A 12,726-nucleotide genomic window follows, 5' to 3' on the forward strand; every position below is an offset into this window, starting at 1 on the left:
TTTATCTTCAAACCTGCATTTCCCTTGCTGAGAAGTTTGTCAGCGAAGGTTTCCCCCTACCAGAATCCTCTACTTTCCTCTTGGAGGGAGACAGAGACATTGCAGGTTTGTGGGCAGAAGAAAACGGTCTCCCAAACTTCTCCTTTTGGAAGGAGAAGGTTTGCGGATTGGGAAAGACCCAACTTTATCGATTCTCTTAGGCAAGTGAAATGTTGTCCTTGAAAGCAATAATTGCTTTTAATTCCTTGAAATTACTGCTTTAAAAGACAACTTTTTCCTATGACTAAGAGGATCAATACAACTGGATTTTACCTCAATCTTCCGAACTTCTCTTAGAGGTAAAATCCAGTTCTATTGACCCTTATAGTCAAATAAAAAGGGTGTCTTTTAAAGCAGTAATTTCAAGGAATTAAAAGCAAGTATTGCTCTGGAGGACGTCATTTTACTTGACTAAGAGGATCGATAGAGTTGGATGTTTCCCAATCCGCCAGCCTTCTCGGTCCAGAAGGTGAAGTTTGTGGGATTAAGTCTTCTTCCACCCACAATCCTTTAATCTCTTTATCTCTCTCTGAGAGAAGAATAGGGATTGTGGCTGGGAGTTTGACCTCCTCTCACGATCTTCTCCTAAGGGAAGTGGAGGCTTGGGTATGACCGTGAGAACAAGCCTATTCTATCCCTCCCTCCTCACCCTTAAGGAAGAAGAATGGGAACAGAGATTTCTCTTTGGTACGGTGAAAATAAATGTCCTTTACCAGCTAATTTCGTTTGGAAAGGATGAAAGTGCAAACTAAACTTAAAAGTAAAGGGACAAGACACATGTTTTGGCCGCGTGCAACTCAAATGCTGTGCGGCTAATTTTTTTCTTAAGTTACTTACATGTCCAATATCATAGAAAGGTTTTAAGAGCTCTTTAAATGGTGCTAGCCTTTAATTTGCTCTTATCGCCTTCTTTACAACAGTTTACTTCAAGAGCACTTATTTTCACAAACGCAACACGTGGTACATTGAGTGAGCCCAAAAATAAGTTACAAACGCAATAAATGTTTCATCGTGTCTTACAGATTGATTAGTGACAACTGTGAAAATTTAAAATGCAACAGTGGTGAACAAAATAGAATTTCTTCTCATAGTTTATTCTCAAAGAACGCTTTTAGCAAATGTTCTATAGTTTTGTGCCGAGTTTGGTCCACCGTGGTGCTGTGTCATCACTTTTCAACACTTGATTTGACTCTTTGTATACCTGTTGAAAGAGTCAAACATAGACGATACATTAGAACGAATAACAAAAGAAAGATGGGCAAATCCTTAAACGGGTCATCTTGAATGCGTTCAGTTTTTCAAATTTCCGAAAACACTTTGGTTGTGCTAGTACAGTCATCTTACTTTGACATAAACATTGTATGACATTCGCTTACACAATTTCAAAAGGGTTTTTTTATAACGAAGGTAAAGGTTTCTGTGCTGTCAAGTGTGGTACCCTACATTGTAATCAAATAAAAATTATTAATCATTAATCGAAAAGAGCGTGATCAAAGTCTGAAGTCTCCTTACAACTTCAGTGGGTGGGAAAATACATAAACATACTATCATCAGCAAGGTAAACTTTTATTTAATAAATCAATGGCTAAGTATTGACACTCTCTCGTTTGCTTGCAAATGATCTCCAAAATCCATCTAGCGATAGTACATGTAAAATGTACTTTTTCCTAATCTTTCAATCTTTTCAGGTTATAGATGAAAAACAGGCACCGTTTCTTTTTCATAACTCGTCAGTGGTGTTGCTACTTGGAGCATTATGTCATATTTTTTCCAATCCTTTGTTTCTAATTCAACAGCCTCGTCTTCTTTGTCTCATTCACAATACATACTGATTTCTTAGATCAACGAATAAACTACGGGGAAATCCATGGAATCAAAGGATAATAAACTAAAATGAATCACGGCCAGTTTCGAGTTTGTTTGCTTGGAATTCAATATTTACATCAACATCTGAACCTAGCAAAAACTAAAAATCTTTATTGTCACTGTCTACAAACTGAAACCTTTATTAACATTAATGCGAATATAATTTCACTATGAAAATATTTCTGAAGGAGAGAGCAACTCTATTTGGCTATTCTTTAACTAACCATATTTTCTTCAGCAAAAAGACAGATACTATTTTCCTGAGTGTTCGACCCTTCAATACAATGGAATTATCTTTTGTCAAGCTAAACTCCTATAAGATTAAGACGAAATCCGATAGGATATCGAATAATTTCAGTTTTTAATGGCTAAACTCTTGTACCAGAATAACGTAATGTATATTACAGTCCTTTTTGCATTTTCTAAAAGCCAAAGATATAAACAGTTGTCAAAGATAACACTGAAAACAATTTCCCATGGGAACTTCACAAAATCATGAATGTCAAAGTTCAGAGAAATTGTGCAAACACAGGTAAAATTCCATCATCAGTTTCATTTCACCGGTACTTTCAAGTGTTTCATATGAACTTCAAAATTTGTTTTCGACATTTGGTGTTGTTAGAAACGATTTCTTTCGAGAATATTTTTAAGAGTCGAACAGAAGTTTCCAATACAATGTAAATAATCTCGGTACAAAGTTTTTGTCCGCTTGTTACTCGAACTTGGTGGATTTATTCTTAGCTATATTTCCAAAAATGCACTTGGGTAGTCTTATTGAGTCAGCATTCATGAACAGTATTTCAACTCAAATTAGTGTTTATTTACCCCTGATGTCCTTCACTTTTTTCTTTCTCAAAATGTCGTGATAGCATAAGGCAAGTGATAATTTTTAGTAAACAAAAACACAACAGCTCTAAATTTCCAGGTGAACGATGTTTTCAATCTGGAGAAAAACACTATGAAGCGATACTGTACGTAAACTTTTACTGTCATATTGTAGTTGTGACAAAATGTTTGGTTTGGCAATTTAGTTCAGTATTCTTTTTGCATCGTCTGGTTATTTTACGACTATACGGTGCCATCTGATCCGTCGTTCAGCCATTTTCAAATACCACTAAATCCAAAACGTTCACATTTAGGTACAATAACCAATGTCACCGATAGAACAAGACTAACCGTGATTTGCCAGTCTGATTGTTATTCCGAAATATCATTTCTCCTTACTATTTGATATCTATTTCAAACTGTCCGTTCTGAGAATTTCGTTGTTCAGCAAGACAATATAATTTAGCTGATGATTATTTTAATACCGAAAACCTCCTTACTGAAATGTTTGCATAAACACAGTCACAATTATACTGTCTGCAAAACCACTCCGAACTGAGTTAAATTTGAAGTTCGTCATTTAAAGTCTCTTAATGTTCAATGCTTCTTTTATGGTTTTCTTTGAAAAACTGGCAACTATTTTCCCCGCCCTAGCTAACTGTTTATTTATTTTTTTCTTGCTTGGGGGCGGGAGACAAAGCTCCTTCATGTATTTCCACGAGTATTGAGCATTGGCAACTTTAAGGGCAAAAAAGCCATCAAATATGAAACTGAAAAAATAAATAAATAAATAAATAAATAAACAAGGAGTTTTTTTGAAAAGTAATGGATATTCTTACACTGGCCAATAAATTCATGAATTACCATTCGCTTTTTCGCCCTCTGTTTTTAATTTTTCGCTTTTCAAGTTGTTTTTTATTTCGATTTTAAAGGTAAGCTTTTAACGTAAACTTTGACAAGTGTTATTTTTTATCTTTCCTTTTCAATGTGCTTTAAACTGTTGAACTGACGGTAAAATTAATTCTTGAAAATTGTTAAAGAAAAAATACGTTTTCAGTTAAGTTTGGAAGACATGTTTAGACAAAAACGTCTGTCGTGGTCACTTACGACTGTGTCAAATTTGAATAATGCGAACTTAAATACAAATTTGTGACAAAAGGTGTTAGTTTTACAATATAATAACATGGGAAAAAGCAAAAACATAAAAACAAATTGTTAAATAAAAATGCAGGAAGCTGAAAGATTTTCATATAAACTCTTCTACAAAAACAGAAACGTTCCAAGAGCAAATACCAACGCGAATTCTCCGAATTAACTGACAAAAGATCTTTACCTTTGCTCGATCGGTAACTACTGACGCCGTTTAAGACACTTGAAGCCTATGTCTGAAAACTACTGTAAAACGTGTTTGAAAATTTGATCATGCAAAAAACTTGGTACAACACTTGCGCGGTAGTCTTTGGAAAACTTAACCCGTGTCCGATGCGTACAAACAATCACATGTTGAGCGATGGTATGTTTTGGAAAAACGAAAAGCGACCTTATCTTATAGAAGCGTTGGTTAGTCGAACTTAATCAAGAATTTATTTCCAGAAATTTTATTCTGATTCACTAAGCAAATCCTTAATTAAGTTTCCTCTGTAAAGTTTCACGAGTTGATCCCACAAAAGAACGTGCTGGATGACAAGTTTTTCAGTACCAACATAAAAATAATTAGTCTCCTTACTGACTGCTTTGTAGTTTACTTTATTGTTCGTTTTGAGAATTTCCTGGTACATCTGCGACAACAAGACAATGTCCCTTAGTTGCGACTTTCTTGAATTTTCTTTAAGGAGACATTACAATTCGCTCCCTCTTGGAATGAGACTTCTACTGAAATGGTAAACTAAACAACCATGTACTTATCTGAAATAAGATGTTTGTCATCGCCAACTTGCACCAGAATTCACGAGCTCAGGCACTGTGATCCAGAAGAGGCGTACTGTTTTCCAGAAAATCTGTGTTTGATCTCCAGAAGAAAAGACGATGTGTCAATAATTTAAGCTATTTTTCTTCCATTTAACAGTTTCCAGTCATGTCGTTGTTTCTATTTACACAACGAGGAATTTTGAAGTGTCCTTTTAAGGCAATGGGACTTCACTATTGATCAGGTTACTGAGTTGAAAAATCTCGTACAAACGTGTGTTGGGACCATATCAAGATATTTTTTGACAGTGAGTATTAATATGACAGATTTGAACACTTTTAGGCTCGACACAGACAGTAGAAACAAGAGAACTGCGCTTTTAACATAAAACGGTCAGTAACAAACGATAAGTTAAATCAAATGAAGTCATATCAAACCGTTCTTCACACTATTTTGATCACAGAGGAAAAATGCAGAAAACAGAAGAAAATAAATGTACTGTAGGTTATATAATATAAGTAAGAAATATATGAGTTTTAAATACGTGTGCATCACCCAAAGCTAAGCAGAGCTTTCGAGTTGGCTGCTGCCGTAAGCTTATTCACAGATAAATGAAACGAAAAGAAAAAGTAAACAGGAAACGTCGATGTAATCATACTTACCGAATTAAGATGATTCCAGAAGACAGCTTGCTGTCGAGTCCAGGAGTTTCACACTTCAATCCAAAAAGGCTAAACCATCTTGTAATACATAGAGAATAGAGAGAAAATATCAATAAATCAAGATCTTTATATTTCAATTTAATCCAGCAAGGTTCAAAGAGCGTTAATTTAAAACGTTCCTTCAAAAAACAGAGAGATATTTTGGAGGTACATTTGCCACTATTTGTATTCAAAATGTTTAGCTTAGCACGGCATTGACTCAAACATCCTAAAAAGTAACTACATTGTAAATAATATTTTTGACAAAATAAGATAAAGAGATGTTCTTGTAAAAACGCCCAAAGCTGTCAGAAAACTGCCTTTCTTTCGCCAACCAAAATGATGTGGTTGCCCACAAAGTCGCTTGATAACAAACAGGGGCGAGGAATAAAATATCCTGTCATTGTAAAATGTCCAAACCGACCCAGTTATTTAAATCACCTATAAAAAAGTTTTAAATACAAAACACTTCTAGAAAAAACCCTCGAAATCGAAGGGGGACTCTCCTATGCACAGTACTGAGAAGTTCCCCCAAGGTACTAAAGTTGCATAAATATGAGAAGTGTCCCACAAATATAAGTTGCCAAACATTCCTCACGTACACTAAAAATGGGGCACAGTAATATTTGAAAGTTTCATGTTGATCAGACAAAATAGCAAACTGGATGATAGCTTTTTCAGCACCAACATCGAAGTAACAAGTCTCCTTTCGACTGGTTTGCATTTTCCTTTGCATTTTGTCAGTTTTGAAAATTTTGGGCTACATCCGCCACACAAGACAATATCCTTTAGTTAACGATCTTCTTTAAGACATGTTTGTGCCTACTTCATTAAGTCTTTGGGGACTTTACATTTTGGTCCCTCTTGGAATTAGACTGTTAAATGGAAAACCATAGAAGCGAGAGAAAACTGTTCCTGTACGACGTTCCGAAATGATTCCTTGTCAGAAACCATAGAAATAAGAAAACAAAGTACTTATCTGAAATAAGATGCTTCCAACAGTCAACTCGCATCAGAATTCAAGAGCTATCCACTCCAATCCTGAAGAGGCTTACTGTTTTCCAGCAAACCTGTTTGCAATTGATCTCGAGAAGAGAATACATCAATAATTAGCTTTAGTTAAACCATGAGGTATTTTGAGGTTTAATGGCGCTGCATATTTGATATTACTGCCGTTAAAATCTTTTTCAACGTGTTTTTGACACCATAACCAAAATATCTCCCCTCACCAAATAGCTAACGGTTTTCTATAAGCATTATTGACGGTATGTATCGATTGATAGATTTTAGACTCGAATCGACAGAAGAAAGAAGAACACCGCTTTCTTAAACTGAAACGATCAGTAGTGAACAACAGAATAAACAAAGACTACGATGTACCTACCAAATTAAGATGATTCCGATAGTCAGCTTGCCGTCGAGTCCAGGAGCTACACACTTCAATCCAAAAAGACTGAGTCCTCTTTTATGACATAGAGAATAGAAAGAAAATATTAATAAATCAAGATCTTAATGTTTCAGTTTAATTCAGCAAGCTTCAAATCGCGTAATTTAATACGTTCTTTAAAAAAACAGAGAGATATTTTAGAGGTACATTTGCCACTATTCGTATTTAAGATGTTAGCTTAGCTAAACGTTGCTTCGATCTTTCTCGAAAGCCGCCGAAAAAAGGCGCAACGCTGCCCCAAAAGTACCCATTTCTGCAAATAAGATTGGGAAGTTGCTACTATTTTTGATAAATAAGACAAAAAACGCCCAAAACTGTCAGAAAATCGCCTTTCTTTTGCAAACTAAAGTGAGGTGGTTGCCGAGCAGAGTCCCTTAATAACAAGCAGAGGCAGGGGATAAAATCCCCTGCCATTGAAAAATGTTCGAACCAAACCAATCATTTAAAATCTCATATAAAAACTTGCTGAATACAAAAATTTCTCGAAGAACAACTTTCTCAGTAAGACGTTCCCCCTAAGGTACCAACTGGTTGCATAAAATACGAGAAGTTCCCTAAAAATGTACGCTGCCAAACATTGTCGAAAATGTCATTCCCGGTTACTTTAATTCGTCACACTTCTAATGTAGTTTTCGCTAAAGTGGCACACGACAATATTTGAAATTTACACGTTAGTCCCACAAAATAGCAAACGGGATGACAAGTTTTTCAGTACCCTCATCAAAGTAATTAGCCTCCTTACTGACGGTTTTGCGGGTTTCTTTGTTGTCAGTGATAAAAATTTCGTGCTACATCTGCTACACAAGTTAACGATTTTCTTTATGACTAGTTTGTCCTTAGGGGTTAGGGTTAAATATAGATCTTTTCATTTCACTTTAATTCAGGAAGCTACAGATCGCGTTAATTTGATACGTTCCATCATAAAAGGAGAAATTGTTTTGACTTTAATACCTTGTGTTACTATTTACGTTTAAAATGTTAAGCTTAGCAAAACGTTGCTTCAAACTTCCTCAAAGTTCGCCGAGAAAAGGTGCAAGGTTGCCCAAAATTACCAATTTCTGTAGAAGACGGCAAAGAAGTTTGTAATATATATTTTGAGAAATTCTCTCAAGGTACCAAAGTTGCATAATTGGCGGGTTATCCTTTCAGCCCTGATAATCCGTCTATTTTTATCCGTCCGATTATCCGTCTATTTCAGTAGACGGATAATCGGACGGATAAAAATAGACGGATCATCCGTCTCTAGTGTGAAAGCGGGCCATACCAAGACGGAAAATGTAGCAGACGGATAATCCGTCTCAGACGGTGAAAACGGCCAATATGAAAGTTGCCAAAAATTTAAAAGCTGCCGCACATTTTCAGAAATTTCATCCCCAGTTACTGATTGATTCGTCAAAAATATTTAGGTTTGCGTTTTCACTAAAAATAACATGCGAAATTGAAATATAACAATTATACGTTGATCCCACAAAATAAAAACTCCAACTCCAACTCCAACATTGAAGCAATTAGTTTTCTTACTAACTGCTTTGTAGTTTTAATCACGTTGTTGTAAATTTTTGAGAATTTCTTGCTACCCCTGCTGTACTCACTGGACTGGTTAAAGGGCAAATTATATTTTTATCCCTCTCCAAATTATACTGTTAAATAGCAAACAACAGAACTTGAGATAGAAGAAAACAACGAATTACGTACTTATCTAAAATAAGATGTTTTCAACGGTCAACTAGCACCAGACTTCAAGAGCTCCGGCACTGTGATCCAGAAGCCGGTAACTGTTCCAGCATATCTGTGTTTGATCTCGAGAAAACAAAAAAAACATTCAGCTCAAATCAAACCTTTCCTCTCACTATTTTGATCACAGAATGGAAAAATACAGAAAACATGCAGTTGAGCACAAATGTAGGTTATATAACTAAGAAATGTATGAACCAACTCGAAAGCTTTGCTGCTTAGGTTACTGCTTATTCACTGATGAAAGAAAGGAAAGGAAAAGAAAAATTAAACAGGAAGACCTCGATGTACTTTCACTTACCGAATTAAGATGATTCCAATAGACAGCTTCCTGTCGAGTTCAGGAGCTACACGCTACAATCCAAAAGGGCTGAACTCTTTTTCACTCTATATAGCCAATAGAATGAAAAGATCGATAAATAAAGATACTTTTTTTATTTCAATTTCAGTCAGCAAGCTTCAAATGGCGATAATTCAATACGTTCCTTCAAAGACAGAGTGATATTTTAGAGGTACACTTGCTCCTATTTTTATTTGAAGTGTTTAGCTTAGCAAAACGTTGCTTCAATCTTCCTCGAAGGTCGCCAAAAAAAAGGCGCAAAACTCCCCCCAAAATTGCCAATTTCGGCAAATTAAGACAAAGAAGTCGAGTTCCTGCTGCTTGTACACAAATAAACTGAACGAAAAGAAAAAACAATTTACGGGAAGACTACGACGTACTTACTGAATGCTTCCAAGAGTCGGCTTGTTGTCGAGTCCAGGAACTGCATACTTCAATCCAAAAGGGCTGAACTCTCTTTCATCATATAGAAACAAATACACAAATCAATATTTTTTTTGTCTCACTATAATCCAATTTAATTCAAATCGCATAACTTGATACTTTTCTTAAAAAAGACAGACTTTTTAGAGTGACGTTTGCTACTATTCGTATTGAAAAGTTCTTTTTAATTTGCTTAATTTGTTTCAGGCTTACTTAACAGTCGCCGAAAAATGCGCAAAGTTGTCCAAAAAATGCAATTGCTGCAGAAGATGTGAAAGATAATATTTTTGACAAAATAAGAAAAAAATTTCTAATTGACGAACTGAGGTGATTAAAATTAAACGCCCAAAACTGTCCGAAAATTGCCTGTTATTGAAAATTGCCGGCTTTCGTCCGCCATTTCTGTGTGACCACGACCCACTAAAATATAGCGAGGTTGCTCCGCTGCGAGCAAGGAATGAAATACCTATTGAAAAACGTCTAAACCGACCCAATTATTTCAAGCACGTATAAAAATTTCCTAGACACGGAATATTTCTCGATATCATATTAGAAAAACGCACGAAGAGCGGCCCAGTATAAGAAGGTGATCACTCTTAGACTGAAAATGAAAGTGTCGTAAATGGCGAAGACAAGAAATACTGAAGCGAAGTTGACGAAGTAAACTAAGATGTACTTATCTGAACCAAGGTGTCTCCAATATAGTCAACGAAGGCCAGAGTCTGAGAACTGCAAGCTGCAAACTGGCCGTCATTTCATTCAGCAGAACTCTTTGTTGTCTCCGCGGAGAGAAATGAATATGGAAACACTAATAAATTAAGCAATCTTTCTCTCATTCAGTAAGTTTCCTGTTGCGGTAATTTCCAATATTACAAAAAAAAAACAAAAAAAAAACGAAATTTAATAGGATGGCGAATTTGGTCAAGATATCAAAACAATTCCCCTTCTTACAATTTGTTTTGAATGATACTTGCATTGATCTTTAGATTTTGATCACACTGCAACTGAAACCGTCACACAGCAAAAGACAAAAGAAAAAAAGACAACTACAATATACTTATCTGCAATAAGATGCATCCAACCAGCGCCAGAGTCCACGAGCTATTCATTGAGGACCGCGATTCCAAAATGACGGCTCCGCATTCTTTTGAAGGCATATCTGACTTGAGCAAGGCGAACAACAACGAACGAACGTCAACAAATTAAGAGCTTTTAGGAAATTTCAGAGGTATGTTCAGACGTATTGGAGTAATTTACAAAAGCAATAACGCAATTGTACTATTGGTTTTGCATTATACATGTAACAAAGATAGAAAGCTCTAAAATTAGCACTGGTCAAGAAATCTTGAATAACCACCCTACTATAAAAAAGTCAACAATCTCAATAGAGGGAATGCATTCCCAGCCAATCACACGAAACCAATGTTTGTGAAAACTGGTTTAAGAAAAATGCACTCATCAGTATACTTCATCGTATTAAAGTCGGATTTTCTTGGCACACGTGAAAATTTAAAACAAAGATTGATTCAGAAGCCATGGAAATAACGTTTCCTTACTTTTAAGTAAAGCACCACGGTAATTAATGCAACATTTGTTAACCTTAAAACATCGCAAGCCGTAGAAATGAAAGTGTTTCAAGTAAAATTACTTCCCAGTCAAAGCTTGCCAATATTTCTAAGCTAGAAATTTCTCCTAAAAATTCAAGTTGAAACTGTTCAAGATACTGTACTCGCAGTAAAGCAAAAGTAACGGGTGAGATTGTCATCTAGATATCTACCACCGAGACTTAATAAATTGCATTAATCAACAAGTCAAAGCAAGAGCGACCAGTTCGTCTAAAAATTACAAAAGCAAAGCTGAGAAATCAGCAGCACAATTGACTTAACTGAAACAGGGCTGCTCAGCCAAGCATCTGAAGCAGGGATGCAGCAAGGATGGAATCTCCGGGTCGATGAGAGCTGGCTTCAAAAGCTGCACATGTCTCAGTAGACTCACCAAAGAGGATACAACTCAGTTTAGATATTTCTCAGTTCATCTTTTCTTGTGGAGGCGGAGTGTAACACATCTGTCAATAATTTATTAAAACTTAATTCTGATTTAAATGGTTATGAAAAAAGGATAATTAAAACTGATTCGAGTGTTTTAATTCATATCTTTCGAGTTGTTTAAACAAACTTCAGTTAAAATTAAACTTAACGATTGTAGCATTGAAGTCAAAAGCGAATCCTACCTTTGGAAAACCCTTGGAAACAAGAAACACTTTTGTTAGGAGTGTTACTGAAAAAGTTAGCTATGAAAACTTCGCCACTTTGTTAAATTTGTTGGGAAAGATAACAGTGGCATCACGTCCTTTCTAACTCAGAGCCATGGACAATTTTCAGACACGTTTTAAACAGGAAGGAAAATGTACTCGTGCGGCAGCACTCCAAACACAAACGTTAGAAACCACCATTAGCTTCACATGCAACGATTTCGTTTGGGCGTCGATGATGAGCGCGTTGAAACCTTCGCAACACAATGGCGACCAATTAACCCGTAAAACAGATAAAGTTAGAATTCTAGCAAAAGAAAACGAAGCACTAACAACTGGATGAATAGCACAGCTAAAAGAAGAGAGAAACTTTGGACTTGCCTGAAGTAGAACGCATCACTGGAGCAAGATGTAGACATGTACGTTCACATTCACAGCGCAGAACGACTGACCAACCCCAAAAGAATCAACGTGTCCTTTGACACTCTTGTTTATATACGTCATTAAAATTCATATCACCTTCAAGAAATATGTTTCGCTGGAGCAGAAAATTTTAAGATTTTCATGCGCACATAGCTCACTATTCAAATAATGCAAGCACTTCAAGAGTTTTTTGTTATTTTTGTTTGATAAAACAAAAGTTGCCAGAGTTTTCCAAAAGAACAATAAACGTTATCAAGAGTTGTTGAATGTATTTGCAGAAATGCCAGCATTTCAACAACACCAGTATACCTGCCAGTCAAAGGATAAAATGTGGCGTACATCTGAAAATTGTTTCCCATGAAATTTCTCGCCGTTTTGACCAAAAAGAAGTGAAAATGACATTTCAATATAGACTGACCATCGGAAAATAAAAAGAAAGAATATTAGAGACAAAGACCTCAGTGCTCTAATCGAGGATGCGTGTTCAAACTGTCTTATATGCACTTCTTAATTCTTGAACTACTCACTTAAACATCAATTTTTATTTCTCTCTTGTATTATATTGTATTTGTAATTTTAGAAACAATTTTTAAATTATTTATCCTTATTTATTCATCGTAATCTTCAATATAGTAAATTATTTTTTTTAAATTGTATACTGTAAATTTTAATATATTGTAAAGTAGTCTAGTGTACCCAATTAATTCTTAATTTCGTATTCTTAACTGTACATTTTAAATCTTAATCTATTGTAACGTAGTAGTGTCCCCA

General features: G+C 35.6%; 1 long non-coding RNA gene across 1 annotated transcript; it reads right to left on the reverse strand.

Moving 5' to 3' along the window:
- Window positions 1-1,114: 1,114 nt before the first annotated feature.
- Window positions 1,115-6,388, reverse strand: LOC149108542 (uncharacterized). Its single transcript, XR_016208236.1, has 2 exons — window positions 5,299-6,388; window positions 1,115-4,738 (listed from the first exon to the last, which is right to left on the reverse strand). It is a non-coding gene; the product is annotated as an uncharacterized LOC149108542 (long non-coding RNA).
- Between the last annotated feature and the right edge of the window lie 6,338 nt (window positions 6,389-12,726).

The sequence above is a fragment of the Orbicella faveolata genome, unplaced genomic scaffold (genome assembly GCF_042242905.1).
Source record: "Orbicella faveolata isolate gen_17 unplaced genomic scaffold, um_ofav_v1 contig_25, whole genome shotgun sequence".
NCBI lineage: Eukaryota > Metazoa > Cnidaria > Anthozoa > Scleractinia > Merulinidae > Orbicella > Orbicella faveolata.